This window comes from Carica papaya, chromosome 6 (assembly GCF_054855325.1).
Source record: "Carica papaya isolate Zhongbai chromosome 6, ASM5485532v1, whole genome shotgun sequence".
In the NCBI taxonomy this organism is placed as follows: Eukaryota; Viridiplantae; Streptophyta; class Magnoliopsida; order Brassicales; family Caricaceae; genus Carica; species Carica papaya.
Window position 1 is genome coordinate 11,327,783 of NC_142314.1, and position 18,074 is coordinate 11,345,856.

The following is an 18,074-nucleotide window of genomic DNA, read 5'->3' on the forward strand; positions in this document are numbered from 1 at the left end:
TATTTTTTAAAATAATTTTCCACATACATTTATTAATTTTTTTATAATATGTTTAAATATGTGTAGGAAAACATTAGTTGACTTTCCTTTCATATATATAATTTGTTTTTCAGTTAGTGAAATTAGAGAATTTATATTTAGATTGGATCGAATTTATTTGGGGTGTACGTACATTTGTTTTTTAAGGGTTATTTATTCCATTTATTTATTAAAAATTAGTTTTGAACTATAATTAGAACATATATTGATTAAAAACGGTTTAGAGTTTATATTATTTTTAATATATTGTTAATTTTAAATGAATATGTTGAAAGTAGTTAAATGAATTATCCTTATGAAACAATTAAATCAAATATATATCCACCGATCATATATATACCACAAAAAAATAAAATTAAAAAGAGAAAATCGTGCAAACATACCATTCTCTGTAACACTCACAAATTTCTTTTTGGTGATAAAAATTTAATAAATATAAATTTTTATTATTTAATTAATTTTTATTGTATTTTGATTTTATTTAATTTAAAGTAAAAAAAATGAAATAAAATGTAAGGAGGATTTAATTGAAAATAATTTTGAGAAAAATTGGTGAAATTTTGTATTCTTATGGTATTTTTGAAAGAAAAATCAGAAAACATAAGCCAAAACGCAATTTTGGAAAGTTTGCTAGGTCAGACGTCGAGTCAGCAACCCTGACCAACCAGGATGCGCCAAGTGACAGAGGCGCTGACGTAGGAGGCCACGCGAGGGTTCCATATAGGCGATCCATGTACGCGCGATCGAACGGTTGAGGTCCGTTCTCCCGCGCACGGACAGTCTAGATGGGCTCCCTCCCAAACGCAATCGAACGGCCAGATTCAAACGCGATCGGACGACCCAGAGTGAATCGCGATGGACAGCCCAGATTGAATCGCGATGAACGGTCCAGATTCACTCTCTATTTAATTACGATCAGACAGTTCAGATCAAATGCGATGGACGGTCCAAATCAAAAGTGGATGGATATAAATAACCTCCATCCGCACCAAACCCTAACTCTAGCCGCCAGAACTCCTCGCTGGAGAAGACGACCCAGCCGCCGGGAAGCCGACCGTTGTCACCCGCTGCCGCACCAAAACCCTTTCCGACCGCCAAAAAAGGTAAAAACTTCTCATTTTGCACGAAATTTAATTTTAAGCTCACCCATGGCCAAATCAGAGTGAAAAGACCAACCAATTGGCCGAAAAACACCGGTGAAGCCTGACGGCGCTGTCGCGGAAAATTTCGCAAAACGCCTCCAATGAGGCCCTTCCCAATTCCCGTTCGGCGTAATTTTTCCACCGTTGTGATTACCGTTCTTTTCTCTACAGGTTGACCGGAGCAAAACACCCAACCGCAACGTGAGCCGGAGGAGCTGTCGCACCGGAGCGCCCCACCGCCGGTGAGTTTCGGGTTTTTGTATTTTTTTGGCTAACCAATGGCCCTAAGTGTGTTTTCTCGCATGAGTTGATGCAAAATCGGTCGAAAACAGCCAATCTGAGGCGAACCACCGACACAAGCGGCGGCACCGACGCCGGGGCACGGTGGAGCTGCTGTGCCAAATTTTCGAAAGTGGTCGAGTGGACCCTGGGACTGATTTTAGGTTTATTTGGAATATTTGTAGGTACTATAAGCGCATTTCAATTCCTGAAAAAAAAATTCAGGGAATCTAGGGACCGCCCGTAGGCGCGGTAAACCATTTAGTTCTTCAGCGTTAAATCGAGTAAGGATCCCTCACCCTATTTCCTATCATAGAATTGAAGTCTAAATAAATAATAATGTGGTATTTTGTGCGATTTTAGTAAACATGCATAATTAATTACTGATTGCTGATGGAGCCCGAACCGGAAATTATTCTCTGTTAACCTCTGTTGATGTATTTTACAGTCTAAGAGCATGATAGTGCCTTATTGATTTATTTTATAGTTTGAATGCATGAATTGCTGCTTTACGTAACTACTGTTTGATTTAGGATTTGAGACATGATTACATTACTTTATGCATATTTACTTGCTTATGTAATTATGTTTGATTTGGAAATGGAGACTAAAGGAAAACAGGAAAGTGGTGTGATTAAATAAACAGATGGAACGGCAACCTTATCAGATATCTTGGGAGATGGTGGACGGACCGGGTACATAGGAAATCTTACCGTAAACGTTCTCTCATACCGGACGGGGTATGGAGACTGAATAATTTGGAGCTCATACCAGACGGGATATGGGGACGGCCCGCTTCACCCTTATATCGGACGGGATATTGAGGTCTAATGATTTGGTGCTCATACCGGACGGGGTATAGGGACGGTCCTGTAATTGAGATTGTTAAAGGAAAGGATTCACGTGTGGCGGGGACATCCCTATTAACTCTCATGGATACTAGTAGGCTGGTGAAAAGAGAAACAGTTATGGTTCGTTTTATTGTTAATGGATATGGATTTACAATATGGTTTATGTTGCTAATTGTTCATGAAGTTATGATCTGTATAGTATTATTATTTTTTTTATAGGTTGTTTTCATAAATTCCACTATAGTAAGTGAACAAGAAATGATTTTATGATTGATAAATGAATTTACTAAATTTAATGCTCCATTAGTGGTTTTCGATTTTATACCGACCTTTATTTTTGTGTCGATGATATAGTGTGATATCTTTACTGAACTAGTGTAGTTCATCCTTTATTTAACCATTTTAGATCAAGAAAACCAGGTTTCAGAGCCCGATCTGCAAGAAGATTGGATTTCTGGGGTTGTTACATTCTCAAATAGAAAGAAATATAATGGCATAATAAATCAATAAAAATATGTGATATCCGGATCCGAAATTTAGTCCGGGATTAATTTTAAAATTAAAAAAATATATATAAAAATATAATTTTAAAATTTATAAATTTTTATTTAATGTAAAATTAGGAAAAAATAGGTGGATAATGAAATTGAAAATAATTTTAGGAAAAATAAATGAAATTTGGGTTCGATGGGTATTGTTGAAAGAAAAATTGAAAACTGAAGGGTTAAAATGTAATTAAAAAAATGTGTCACGTAAGACAGCCCAATCAGTAGTGCTGACGAACCGGAGCGCTCTGCATGGCAAGGCACGCTGACTCAGTGCCACACGAGAGGCCACGCTGGCAATTCGCATGCCCGCGATCGGACGACCCGGATGTGTCCCATGTGCGTGGACAGTCCGAATTCGTTCCCTCCTTAGGTGCGACCAGACAGTCGCAATTAAACACGATGAATGATCTAGATTTATTTTCTCTTTAAACGCGATCCTACAGTTGAGATCAAATCGCGATGAACGGTTTAGATTCATTTTATCTTTAAACGCGATCAGACGGTCAAAATTAAATGCGATGAACGATCCAGGTTTAAGGGAGATGGGTATAAATATCTCACTTCACACCGAACCCAAACCCTAGCCGCCAGCCCCCTGCCAAAGAAGAGAGCCAATCGCCACCCGTTGCGGCACCGGAGCCACCTCCGACCGCCAAAAAAGATAAAAATTCTCCTATGCGCTCGGATTTTGATTTTGAACACCTCAATGGCCAAATCAGAGCAAAAGGAACAGCGGATGAACCGAAACCGTGGGTAAAGTCTAGCAGCGCTGCTGCAGAAAAAAAAAAAAAAAAAACCTTCGATGAGCCCCTTTCTGTTTCCCGTTTCGTACAATTTTTTCACCATTGTGTTCACCATTATGTTTTCTATAGGTTGACTGAAGAAAAACACTCAGCCGCAAAGGTGAGCCGACGGAACCGCCACACCGAAAAATCTCGCCGCTGATAAATTTTTATTTTTTGACTTTTTTGGGCTAACCAAGGCCCCCTAACGTATTTTTTCGTAAGGATGGGTATAAAATTGGCCGAAACTGGCCAAAACTAGCCAAAAATGGCCAATATGAGGTAAACCGCCGCAGCGAGCGGCGGTGTCATTGTCGGAGCACGACAGTGCCTCCGTGCCGAAATTTTAAAATTAGCCAGAAAAAGTTTTTAACATTGATTTTGATTTTCTTTTTTTTGGTTTTTTTAGGTACGTGAAGCGTGATTTTACCTCCACAAGAAAATTCAGGAAACCTATGGACTGCCAGTAGTATAGTAGAAAGTTTAGTATTTCGAATACTGATTCGGGTAAGAATGACTCACCTTTTTTTCTGTTATGGAATTGAAGTCTAATTATCAATAATACGGTATTTTACATAATTTAGAAAGATTCGAGAATTAATTACAGGTTACTAATGGAGTCAGAACTGGTTATTATTATTGTTGTCCTATTTAACCGATTGTTTGATTTTACGGCTTTAAACGCATGATAATATATTGGAATTGATAAAATGATTTAGTTGTGTTTTTTTTATGCATATATTATTTGTCTTGCGTTGATTTACAGTTAAATTGTGAAACTGAAAATTAAAGGTAAACAGAAAATTGATTGGTTAAGTAAGTGAATGAATGAGAGCCTTACTGGATATTCTCAGAGATGGTGAACGGACCGGATACATAGGAACACTACCGTGAACGTCGCCTCATACCGGATGGGGTATCAAGGATTGGTATTTTTAGAGCTCATACCAGACGGGGTATGGGGACGGTCCGTTTCACTCTCATACCGGACGGGGTATTGAGGGATGATATTTTTGGCACTCATATCAGACAGAGTATGGAGACGGCCAGTTAGTTGACAAGGTTGAATGTTGGTTCACGCGTAGTGAGACATCCCTATAGACCCCTATGGATATCAGTAGGTAAATAAAAAAAAAAGTTGTTATTCTTGCTAACTTGAATATGAGATTATGATGTTGTTAAGGTATTGTCTGTATAGGTCAGTTTTGAAAATCTCACAACGGTAAGTATGCAATAAATGATTTTACTTATGATAAATGAATTTACTTAAATTAAGAGTTTTATTTATTATTTTTATAATTTTTACCAACCTTTATTTTCTGTATTAGTGAGTAGTGTGATATTCTTACTGGGATAGTGTAACTCACTCCTTCATTAACTATTTCAAATCAAGAGGACCAATCAACAAGAAATTTTTGAATAGTTCACCACCCGGACTCATTTAAAAGCTAGTGAAGGTCGTCCTAAGATGCTCAATTGTTTACTTTTCGTTTATTTCTTTGATTTTCATTTGTTCTTTTAGAAGAAACATTCTCGTAGCCCTATTAGGTATTTTAAATTACTGTGTAAGGAATGTAAACACTAAACTCTATTATTTCACTTTCGCATTCAATTCATGTTTTTGTTTCATTTTCAGTTCCGAGTATTACAGTTGGTATCAGAGCCGCGTTTCTCGAAACTATTCCTTACACAAAAACCTTAGGAAACACCAAAAAAATAAATTATCACTCAACCATTCCTCATGAAATGCAGGTACAGATAGATAAGGAGAGGAAGACCCCCCACTAAACTAAGCAGCCCAGTAGTGTTCACTTCGAGAGGATGTTGACCGACTATTTAAAATACTGGAGAGACTCATCGCTTCCTAACAAGCCCGGAAGGAAAGGAGGGAGCTACCTAACCCTCCCTCGCTGCCACAGGTTGAGCCACCGTTGCAGCAGGAGGATCCTGAGCCACCCTGGTACGACCCTGCTCCTCTACAGTACCATCCGGCACCACCACAATATGGTTCGATGCCCCAACCACATCACTCGACACCATTATAATATAGCCCAATGCCCCAACCGCATCACCTGACACCACCACAGTATAATCCGATGCCCACACCGCATCATCCAATACCACCACTGGGCCATCCGATTTATCCCCAGCACAATCCAGTCCCTCTTCCACGGGACTCAATTCCTCTCATGATGGACCCAAGCTACATTGAGAGGTATAAAAGACTAAACTCATCTACTTTTACAAGGGCATCTTCCTTTGAAGAGGTCGAGTATTGGTTAACTGAGACAGAGAAGGGCTTCACGACTCTTGGGGTGATTCTGGAACAAATAGTCATACTTGCCACCTACATGCTGGTGGGAGAGACAGGCCGCTAGTGGCAACTCAAGCAGGCCACCCTGTCCGTTCCAATCACTTGGGAACAGTTCTTGATGGCCTTCAATGTACAGTACCTCTCAGAGCATCTCCGATATCTGAAGTAAATTAAGTTTGCACACCTGGTCCAAGGTGGTATGACTGTATCAGAATATAACCAAAAGTTTCTACAGTTGGACTGGTATTCCCCTGAGAGCATGATGGATGAAGGCAGAAAGGCAAGAAAGTTCGAGTGGGACCTCCGTCTTGAGAGTAGACAGCAGCTGTATGTGTTCAAGTTTAGTACTTACTTGGCCGTTCTGGCTAAGGCACAGCTAGTAAAGAGGAACTTTCATATTTTTCATCCAACAGTAGGGAACCTCAGACCCTCGATTTCATACCGCAGACCAGCACCTACTGCACCTGTTCAGCAGAACAACAAATCTAGACCATTGACTCAGGGTCCTCCTCAGATTCCGACAACAAGATGCAGTAGGACTTGCCAGCACTGCGGTAAGGATCATGGGGACCTTATAAATTAATGAAATTCTTTAAACATTATTCCCTCATAGCAATTTTTCATATTATTAAGTGCTTTAACTCAACTGTTTTCTCTAACTAGGTAAACTTAAGAAAGAAATTTATATTCGAGAGATTCCAGTAGTCCGAAATTTCCTGGATGTTTTTTCGAATGAACTACCCGGACTACCAGTGGGTAGAGAAGTTGAATTCACTATAGATCTTTAACCAGGTACCCAGCCTATTTCGATTATCCCTTACCGTATGAGTCGTGTGGAGATGAAGGAACTGAGGAACCAGATTAATGAATTAGAGGATAGTGGATTCATCTAACATAGTATGTTCCCTTGGGGTGCTGGAGTCAATTTGCAAGGATGAGAGATGAGACGTTAAGGTTATGTATTGACTACATAGGATTGAACAGGGTCACGATCAAGAATAAGTACCCCCTCCCTAGGATCGATGACCTTTTTGATCAGTTATAGGGTGCCCAGGTCTTCTCCAAAATAGACCTACATTCAAGTTGCCATCAGGTAAAGATCAAGACAAAAAGTGTGTTCCATGTGACAGTGAGTTGAAAAGGGACATAATGACAGAGGCTCATAGCTCAAAGTTTGTCATGCATCTCGGAAGCACTAAGATGTATCAAAGTATACGATCTTGATTTTAGTGAAACATGGTAAAAAGAAAGGTGGCCGACTTTATTTCCAAGTGTTTGGTATGTCAGCAAGTCAAAACTGAGCATCAACGCCTAGGTGGGCTACTTCAACCATTACCAATTTTGGAGTATAAGTGGAAACACATCACAATAAATTTCGTAACAGGATTGCCTAGGGCACACTTGGGACATGATACCATTTAGGTAATTATTGATCGGCTCACCAAGTCTTTCCACTTTTTGGCCATCAAGATGACCGACCCATTGGACAAGTTAGCAAGAATGTATATCTGGAAAATAGTTAGGTTACATGGAGTGCTAATGACAGTAGTATCCGACAGGGACTCCAGGTTCACTTCTCAGTTCTAGTCTAGTTTTCAGCAAGCCATGGGAACGAAACTGTCCATTAGTACCACATTCCACCCTCAGACCGATGAACAATTAGAAAGGATGATCTGCACACTAGAAGATATGCTCCGAGTTTGTGTTCTTGACTTTAGAAGCCATTGGGATGATTATTTATTCTTAATATAGTTCGCCTACAATAATAGCTACAAGTAAGTATCGTCATCGCTCCATACGAGGCATTATATGGCCATCCATGTAGGTGGGTGATAGAAAATTGTTCGATCCAGATCTTATGGAAGATACTACAGCCAAAATAGTTAAGATTAGGAAGAACATCCAGACGTCTCATAGCAGGCAGAAGAGTTATGCAAATACCTAGAGGAGGGATTTGAAATTTGAGAAAGGTGATCAAGTGTTCCTTAAGATCATTCCTTTCAAGGGAATCAGTAGGTTTGGCAAAATGGGGAAACTAAATCTCATTTGAAATCTTAGATAGAATTAACATCACCGCCTACAGACTGACACTACCTCGAGAACTATCTAGGGTCCATAATGTGTTTCATGTGTCCATGTTACATAAGTACAACCTGGAGCCCTCTCATGTCTTGGCCCACGAGTCCCTTTCACTCCAGGAGGATCTGTCCTATGAGGAGGTACCGGTGGGTATTCTGGACCGAAAGAGTAGAGTACTCTGCAATTGAAAAATTTCTTTCATTAAGCTCTTATGGCAGAATCACACACAGGGAGAGACCACATAGAAGCTAGAATCAGACTTCAGAGCTCAGTATCTCCAACTATTTGATTGAGTGAGAGAATAATAAATTTAAGGAACCAAATTTCTTTTAAGGAGGAGAGAGTTGTAATACACGGGCTTGAAATTTGGCCCAGGATTAATTTTAAAATTAAAAAATATATATAAAAATATAATTTTTAAATTTTTAAATTTTTATTTAATGTAAAATTAGGAAAAAAATAGGTGAATGATGAAATTGAAAATAATTTTGGAAAAAATGGGTGAAAATTTGAGTTCGGGGGGTATTTTCGAAAGAAAAATCGAAAACTGGAGGTCAAAACACAATTAAAGAAAAATATACCACGTAGGACCGCCCAGTCAGTACCTCCAACGAACCAGAGCGCGCCGCGTGGTAAGGCTCGCTGACTTAGTGCCACGCAGGAGGCCATATTGGCAATCTAAGTGCCCACGATCGGACAGCCCGGATGCGTTCCCACGCGTGTAAACGGTTTAGATCCGTTCCTTCCTCATGCGCGATCGGACGGTCACGATTAAACACAATGAATGGTCCAGATTTGTTCCCTCTTTAAATGTGATCGTATGGTCGAGATCAAATCACGATGAACGGTCTAGATTTATTTTCTCTTTAAACGCAATCGGATGGTCAAGATCAAACACGATGAACGGTCCAGATTAAAGGGAGACGGGTATAAATATCTCACTTCACATCGAACTAAAACCTTAGCCGCCAACCCCCGTCGGAGAAGAAGAACCAGTCACCGGAGAAGGGAGCCGACCGCCGACCGCCACCGCGCCAGAGCCACCTCCAACCGTAAAAAAAGGTAAAAATTCTTTTATTTACTTGAAATTTGATTTTGAACACCCACATGGCCAAATCAGAGCAAAAAGAACGGCAGATGAGTCGAAAACCGCGGGTAAAGCCCGATGGCACCGCTGTGAGAAAAATAAAAAATTACCTCTAATGAGCCCCTTCCTATTTCTCATTTCGTGCGATTTTTTCACCATTGTGTTCACCATTATATTTTCTACAGGTTGACTGAAAAAAAAATACACAGTTGCAAAGGTGAGCCGGTGGAGCCGTCGAACCAGAAAATCCTGTCACTGTAAATTTTTATTTTTTAATTTTTTTCTGCTAACCGAGGCCCCCTAATATGTTTTCTCGCAGGGATGAGTATAAAATCGGTCGAAACTGGCCAAAACTGGCCGAAAACAACCAGTCTGAGGCAAACCGCCGCTATGTTGGAATTCCAAAATTAGCCAAAAAAGTTTTTAGTAGAAAATTTAGATTTTTTGGAGTATTTTTAAGTACATGAAGTGTGTTTTTACTTCCGCATAAAAATGCAAAAAACTCAGGGACCGCCAGTAAGCGCAATAGAAAGTTCAGTATTTCAGACACCGATTCAGGTAAGAATCTCTCACCTTATTTCCTGTTATGGAATTGAAGTCTAATTATCAATAATAGGGTATTTTGCATAATTTAAAATGCTTCGAGAACTAATTACAGGTTACTAATAGAAGCAGAAACGGTTATTTATTATTGTTGTCATGTTTAATTGATTGTTTGATTTTACAGTTTTAAATGCATGATAATATGCTAGAATTTATAAAATGATTTAGTTATATTTTTTTGATGCATGTATTGTTTGTCTAACGTCGATTACGGTTAAATTGTGAAACTGAAAATTAAAGATAAATAAAAAATTAATTGGTTAAGTGAATGAATGAATTGTAGACTTACTGGATATCCTGGGAGATGGTGGACGGACCGGGTACATAGAGAACCCTACCGTGAACGTCGCCTCATACCGGACGGGGTATCAAGGACTTATATTTTTGGTGCTCATACCTGACGGGTTATGGAGACAGCCCATTTCACCCTCATACCGGATGGAATATTGAGGGATGATATTTTTTGCGCTCATATCGGACAGGGTATAGGGACGGTCGGTTAGTTGACAAAGTTGGATGTTGGTTCACGCATAGTGGGATATCCCTATGGACCCCCATAGATACCAGTAGGCAAATAAAAAAGAAAGTTGTTATTCTTGCTTACTTGAATATGAGATTATGATGTTGTTGAGCTATTGTCTCTATAGGTCGGTTTTGAAAATCTCGCAACAGTAAGTATGCAATAAATGGTTTTACTTATGATAAATGAATTTACTTAATTTAAGAGTTTCATTAGTTGTTTTTATAATTTTTACTAACCTTCATTTTCTGTATCGGTGAGTAGTGTAATATTATTACTGGGTTAGTATAACTCACCCTTTCATTAACTATTTTAGATAAATAGGACTAAAACCTAGATCACGATCAACAAAATAGTTGTGAATAGTTCACCACCCGAACTCTTTCAAAAGCTACTGAAGGTCGTCCTAAGATGCTCAATTATTTATTTTTTATTTATTTCTTTGATTTTTGTTTGTTCTTTTAAAATAGATATTTTCGTAATCTTATTGGGTATTCTAAATTATTGTGTAAGGAATGTAAAATCTAAACTCTATTGTTTCGCTTCCGCATTCAATTCATGTCTTATCTCATTTTTAGTTCGAGATATTATAAAAGATATAAATAATAATAAATAATACATAAATTTTTTAATAAGTAAATAAGATAAATCAAAATTTGGATAAAATAATATTAAATAGGATTACAGAATTATTCATAATCACAAATAATATTTTCGATATAATTTCTAATCATTTATTCATAAATAAGAAATGAGCAAATTTTTTAATCTATCCATTATCACCTAAATAGTATCATCGTATGAGTTTGTTCATTAGTAATTTTATCAAAAGTTGATTGTTGATATTCGGGCTTGATTTGCTTACATGTAAGATATTTCGAAACAAACTCGACAATATAGGATATTGAAGAAACTTCTCATCACCATGAGATACATAATTTGCCATTTCCAAGTGTAATTATAAGTTCATTACACGGAAAACCATTGTGGTTGTAGTTTTAGCGGTTCCCATTCAATATTTCATGCACATGAGATACTTGTCAATGGAGAAATTGACTTATATATCTTTTTCATTTCTTTAAATGAGGTTTTGCTTGAACCTCATATCTTAAGTACAGATACAATATGTAATAAACTCAAACAAAGAATAACAAGAACATAATTGAAAGACTAACATTTTTTTCTTTTTTTAAAAATGGGCAGATTTTAGGGAATCTGGTGGAGGGAAGTAGAAGATGTTGACAAATGACTGAAGGGTATTAATATTCACTTTTTATAGTCTCTGGGACTCAGAGTGGGAAAAGGAAGAAAAAGAAAATCAAACTGAAATCTTCAAATCCATAGAAACTGGATTTTGCAGTGATTTGGGTTTTGAACCAAACATTTTCAGTGGCATTACAGAGCAAAAACAAGAAGAAGAAGCAGAATGACAACTCACAATCTTAATACACAATTGGGTCAAAGAGCTTTTTCAACCCACTGCATTTCAATTGGTCAGCACACCCATTTTTAATATTACCTCTCTATTTCAGCTTCTCTCCTTTTCAAATTTCTTTCTGAATTTTTCACCAACTGGGTAATTTCTAATTACTTTAAAACCAGTGAATTCTCAAGTTGCATTATGAATCAAACCCAGTAAACCAATTAAGAGAACAGAGCAGGTAAGTTTGAGTAGAATTGATATGCTAATCACGAGCTAAAGATACACATACATATTATAAATAAATATATATATATTCCCCATAAAAAGCTAGATGATCAGAAGCAGATTACACAAACACAAGATAGGGGAAAAATAAACAGAAGATGGACAAAAATGAAAGGCAAAAACAAAATGAAAACACAGGAACACTGGGTTTTTTTCTTCTTCTAGCTAGTGTTGAGTTTTGGTAGATAAATGAAGTAAGAGAAAGGAGGATGATCAGCAGAAAAACCCAAAGTTGCCATTGTCGAAGTTGAGAGCATAGGTGAAAGGATCATACTGAAAGCTGAACCTTTGGTTAGACCTGCTCTTCGTTTGTCTCTTTATCTCCGCTCGAACCCTCCAAAACAAGCTTCTCAACTTCTTTTTACCCCACAAACCCGCCATCCGAGGATCAAACCACAAATCCAGAACACCCATTTCTCACAAGACTCAAAAAGCAGGAAGAACAACTTTATAGGGGAAGAGAAAAAGTGGGGAGGTGGCTTGAGCTGCAAGGCGAAAAGGGTGGTGGTGCTTTTTGTGAAGCGTAGCACAGGGACCAAGACAAACTGTGAATAGATAGATATATATGTATAGATGTATGTATATATATATGCGTATGTATAGTGCTGTGCCTGTCTCTGGTCTCTGCTGAGCAAGTACGGCGCAGTCTGCCGTTTATGTCTGGACTGAAAAAGTATATATAGCAGCTAAGGAAGATCTGGGCTTGAGCACATGGGTTGAGGGATTGTAGGTCAATTTTTCAAGTCATGTAATTTTGCCTTTGTATTTGTACTATTTTTGTTAAGTTATATGCATTTAATTTAAATATCTATTTTTGTATTTCTAATTTTGAATGTTAGAAAAAGGTGGAAAGCCTTATTAACTCTTTCTATTTTTTAAAATTGTTCATATAGCTTATTGTACTAAATTTATATTCAATTAAATTTAAAATTTTCTAATTGTATATAGGTAAACTCTCGGTGTGGGTAGAAAAAATAAAACTATTTGTTTGTAACTTGCTATTTCCGAAAGTTTATGCATTTAACATTTTGATATGATATTTTGTGCTTAGTGTTTTTATAGCATAAACATAGACTTTAAATTAATTAGAAATGATAAAATTATAATAAATAGATATTTAAATTAAAAATTAAAACAATAATTCTTAATCTTGTTTTCTTCTTCATCTCACATGTTCATTTATTTCTCACAATAGTTGTGCTAATACAGAAAGGTATAGTTACAAGGTTTCTCTCAAAGGTCGACTTTGATGTTTTTTAAGTGTTAAAATGTTTGTTCCCTCATTGCAAGAAATTCAGTTTAAATTTTTCCTTATCTAGTTAAAGAATATAAATTTATTTGATTGATTCTAATATGACCTCAATATAACGGTAAGTCTCTTTTCTTTGACAGCTAGATGAAGAATTTGTTCTATCAAAGTTCAAAGTATCATAATTGGATCAGTATAATGGGAGAAAATATCATGTAGATTGCATAACATCACAAAGTATGATGAAATTTAAATGATGATATAGACTATTATATGTAGAGGATTCCTTCTCACCCCAAATAAGGAGACAAAAAAGTGGTTTCAAACATTAAAGGAATGAGTCATCTATAACTTCAAATGTTTGGCACATTTAATTTTTAGTGTGTTTCATATAAAATCAAATGTCTAAGAAGTCATATGCTTCCTTATTGGAAATCCGCCATAAGAAAGAAGAAATAATTTGTGATAGCTTGAAAATATCCCTTAGTTAATTTCTTATGTTTGATATATTTAATTTAATTTTTATATGTATTTAAAAATATATAATAAGGTTAATGACATAGTTTATAGTCAAACGAAAAAGTGATGGATAAAGATGAAGGAGCTAGAATAAGCATAAATATGTATAAAAAAATGTGAAAACCTTTTAAATGAAGTAATATAATAAAAAGTTATAACTTTTAGATAAAATGATATAACGAAAAGTGACAAATTTTAAATGAAGTAATATGTAAAAAGTGATAACTTTTAAATGAAGTGACATCATATAAAGTGATAATTTTTAAATGAAGTGACATATGAAAAGTATTAACATTTTAGATAAAGTGGCATGTGAAAAGACCTTTTAAATAAAACAGCAGATGAAAAGTGATAATATTTTAGATAAAGTGACATGATGAAAGGTGATAACTTTTAAATGAAATAGTATGGTAGAATGGTGGCAACCTTTCTCTCGTAGCTCCCCACTCTTATAAATAGGGGATGGAAGAAGAGAAAAATAAACATTTTAAATGAGAGAAAAATAGTGAGAAACATAAAGGTGAATGAAGAAGAGGGAGTACGAAGTATGTGATTTTTAAGAGTATTTTGATATTTTAGATAAAAACCTTGGTGAAACTCTGCTAAATTTGTGAGAGTAGAGGAAGAAGGCTCACGATCAAAATAAGGTTATAAACTGTTAGAAATGTAAGTATTTTCTTAAGTTTTAAAGTTCGACTTCTCTTTGATTTTTGGGATTAATTTTTGAGTATTGTATTGGATATTTTTGAGTCAAGAAAGTGACAAAAAATTATCTCGAAATTTTGCTAAATTTTTGAGAGAAAAATGTAATAAATAAAGCTGGAACTCTACTGGAATTAAGATTATGACTGCTAAGGACCTAAGTTAAGTAGATATTATGGATTTATAGCCTACGTAATTTGAAATATTTTACCTATTTTCAATATAAAATTTTGTAAGTGTTCAAAGTTTTTCATATTTACTAAGTAAGTATTTGTTAAAATTTTACTTCGATATAAGTGTGATTTCGCTTTATGTTTTCAAAATATGATTTTAATATGTGTGCATCACTCATTATGGAAAGAAGTTATTTCGAAAGCACTCGCATTATGCTAGTCTTCAATCTGGTCGTACATAATTGTTCCGTATTCGGGTGTATTGGCGAAGTGATAAGTGTGTGCTCATACATAACTGTTATATGTTCAGGTGTATAGGGAAACAGTCTGATCTGCATACCCTAACCGTTCCATGTTCGGGTGTATGGGGAAGCAATTTGATCTGCATGCCCTAACCATTTTGTATTCGAGGGTTAGTAGTGTTTCAAGGTACTCATGTATGTTGTTTCATGTTCGGGTACATAAAAAACCAGTGATAAGTATCTGTGCCTACACATAATGTATAGTAACTTATTGATCCTTAATAATAGTGATAAAGTATACAATATTAATTTGTTTTCTAATTTGTGTATTCGTCTTCTAATTTGTATTTGTTTTGTAAAGATTATATGATATATGTTTTGTTATGTGTAAAGAAACTATATATTACATATACTATATTGTGATTTTATTATATCGCTTCTTATGACATTTTATCTCACCCCCCTATCACCCTCCAAATACTGAAGATACCGTTGCAGAGTGAGTGTAATATGGAGGAAATTTTCGAAGCTAGATTCTGATATTAAAGTTACAATTTCATACTTTTGTTTTGTAATATAAGTAAAGAAATTTAGAGTTTCGTACATGTGTTTATGTTTTACATTTAAGAGATGTAATGCTTATGCGACTCTTTTATAATTAATAAAGTTAAGTTATTTTACTTAACTCGAGCCTATATGACTTAAATAAATATACTCCGATCATTATCCTATAAGACGAGGTGTGATCCGTGACATACTTAGTTATATCACGAGGTTTAATAAGGATCTAAAATTATAGACAAACTAGATGATGATACAATTATAGTAATAGTTACCAATGAGATTAAGGATCGTGAGTTTATTTTCTCATTGTCTTTTGGAACCTTTTAACAAGACAAAAACATACATATATATTAAACAAACCATGACCTCACGTCGAGATTGAACATGGAGATGGAGGCACCAATAAAGAAGACCCTATAAGATGATTTATTGCCGGTAGGGATAATATAAAGAAACAATACATTCTACTAAATGCTCAAACATAAAAAATCTTGGTGGAGATTCAATTCAAAAATTTAATTATAGAGCCATAATTTTTAATACCAATAATAACAAATTGGATAAATCACAAGTACTTTAACTCCCATAAAGCTTTATGTCATAATACTGATGCGTATAAGGAACTTAATACAAAGATTAAAAGTTTTATTGAGGTTATTGTAAATGCCATACGGGAGATAGAGAGAAGGATTAAGAAATTAACAATCAAGGCTAAGGGGTTACGAAATTGACAATCAATGTCATCCTTCTAGATAAGTTGTTGGATTTATTCATGTCACAACAACCTACAACAAAGTTATCTTATAGAATAAGGTTATTCATTAATCCAAAACTAGATCGAACTGGATAGATGATTGACTAGTGATATGGGTGAAGCTGAATACAGGACCAAAATGGATTGAAGTTCTTTTTTAATTTTATATTAAAAATATTATTTTTTATTTTTTTATTTATAACATAAATTGGCTCATTTATATTTAAATTGGACCATATTGAAGTGAAAGTATTTTTTATGTCTCTTGGTAACCAAATTGAGGATCAAACTAAAAATGTTTGGTTTTGATTCAACTTTCTTGTCCATATTGGAATTTGAGCACTCATACAGTAGAAGGATGGAGGAGGACAAGTTATGATTTATATTATTTTGTTTTGTTTTGTTTTTTTTTTTTCATAGGGGAGCATCTGAAATCATAAAAGGCTTGAATATCCTTCAAGAGATTATGATACTTGTGTCTCAACTTGGAAAGAATTGTTACATTTCATTTGTAAATTTATGTGAATCTTTTAATTAATGTGATAATATAAATATATGTTATATTGTCAATAAAAAATTTAACGTGTAATATTATTAGAGTGATATAAAATATATTGATTAGTATAATCTTGTGTACTTATTTTATAGTACAAAAATGCATTGAAGATTAATGTATTATTTTTGTAGAAAAAAAAGAATCTATATTAAGCTTTTAAAATAAATAATTTATACATAAAATATATGAAAATCTCAATAATAATTTTTCTAAGCATTGTATAATTCGTTTTACAATTAGAATGATTTTTCAGTCAATTGTTTGGGATAAGTTACATATTTTCGAAATATATATTTATTAGTTATTTATATATTTATTATAAACATATATAACCTAAATGAAAGATTAAAAAAAAAAAAAAAACGAAAGATAAAAGTTCATATTATTAATGGTAAAAGTAGCACGGACATCTCTTTGCAGACTTCATTTAATATCCCACGGTATAAAGAAATTTAATACCTCCTCCTTACAAACTTTTTTGGGAGGAAAAAGAAACTGAAAAAAATTAATAAAAAGAAGCTGAATAATTTTTCTCAAAAATTTTACGATTCACTGTTCAAAAATTTTATTCAATTCAGTAATAAAAAATTTTAATTTTATTTTATTTTATTACCAAATGGGTTTATTATTGATAGTACCTATAAACAACACAATATGAGAAATTTAAATAATTTTACTTTTTATTTTGTCTGTGTTGTAAAATCGGAATAATTATGTATGTTTTGCATGCCATTCTAATGTAAATATGTATAAATATATCTCTAACTAATTATCATGAACTTTATTGTAAATAAATAGATAGGTAATTAAAATTAATAGAAATTCAAATAAAAAATATAAGGAACTTAATACAAAGATTAAAAGTTTTATTGAGGTTATTGTAAATGCCATACGGAATGGGCCCCCCACCAAACTTGCTGCAAATTATTACATTAATTAATTTTCTTTTAGTAATTAAAATCTGACATATTAATTAATGCTTCCCAGCATCATTGGAAAATTATTGATGGCATTTACATTATTTCATATATTATGTGTATATATATATTATATATTATCTTATATTATTAAAAAATTTATAATGTTTATTAAATTTATGGTTACCTTTTCCTTGTTCTTGAACGAGTCAGTTGATCCCATTAATTTTTTTTTTTTTAAAATTAAATGTTATAAATAGTTTTAAATTTTATTAATTAATTACAATAAATATGAAATTGATAATTTTAATTATAATGAGCATTATTTGTACTTTAGATTTTATTTGATTTCACCACCAAAACATTCTAGCTTGATCAACACACACATATATTATTACATTAAGAAATAAAATAGGTATAATTATTCTACTAGATATATAAGAAAA